The 934-nt window shown below is 30.9% G+C and overlaps 1 protein-coding gene across 1 annotated transcript in view; it reads left to right on the forward strand.

The window, feature by feature from the left end:
* Window positions 1-934, forward strand: part of NAALADL2 (N-acetylated alpha-linked acidic dipeptidase-like 2) — a 1,013,114-nt gene that overhangs the window by 583,526 nt on the left and 428,654 nt on the right. The gene's annotated exons all lie outside the window — the stretch shown is intronic.

Below are 934 nucleotides of genomic sequence, written 5' to 3' on the forward strand. Positions count from 1 at the left end.
TATTAATTAATGAATTATTTGTACCTTTCAGGGATTTTCTATTTTCTCAATCAACATATACTAAAAGTACAATTACTGCAATGTGGGAACTCACAAGAAATAATGCTAGAAAAGTTTATTCTTACTCAAAAAGATTAGGTACCACTGTCTTCAAATATTTGTATATGCAGGCATACTTGGCAAGTGATTATGCATTCAGTTACTTTTAGGCTTTTCATATGACCAGATGGGAAAAAGATGTGAAAAATAAAAATGGTGATTTTTGGCTTGATTATTGGCTTATAAAATATATTTCTGTATTTACTGTGTCTCAGAAGATTATTTCAATGCAGTTCTTAATACCATTTCGTAACCATCTGGTTGAAGAAAAATTTAGAAAACTGTTAGTTGTCCTATTCTTTCTACCCTTATCAAATCTACTCCTTCTGAGAATGAAACATTTTCTTTTAGACTGAAACCAATTTATGCTCTAGATACATTCCCTCATGAAGGTGAACAAGAAAAGCCTTTGTTGACATTTCGTGTTACCCTATTTAAATTTGCTTACATAGAAACCTCTGGAAACCCACAGTTGTAGTTAAGAGGATTAGGTGATGTTGGTCAATAAAATTAAAAATGGGATGTATAATGAGAGAATTATTAGAGAATTGACTCAATACTAATCTTGATCCTTGAAGAAAATTATAACATTTTACTAAATAAGTTCTTTATTTTAAAAAGTACCATTTCTTCTGTGAAATATCTTCATTTGTCATAGGCTATTGTGGAAATACTACAGATTTTAGAGTCAAAAAAGCCAGAGTTCAAATCCTTTCTACCGTAAAATATGCAGTAGTTGGCAAGATTAACTTCTCTAAGACTTGATTCCTTAAACGCTTGCATTAATGCCTACCTTGTGAGGTTCCCATGAGAATTCCATGGACTAATATATAGA

This window comes from Propithecus coquereli, unplaced genomic scaffold, assembly GCF_000956105.1.
Source record: "Propithecus coquereli isolate 6110/MARCELLA unplaced genomic scaffold, Pcoq_1.0 Scaffold15, whole genome shotgun sequence".
Taxonomy (NCBI): Eukaryota; Metazoa; Chordata; class Mammalia; order Primates; family Indriidae; genus Propithecus; species Propithecus coquereli.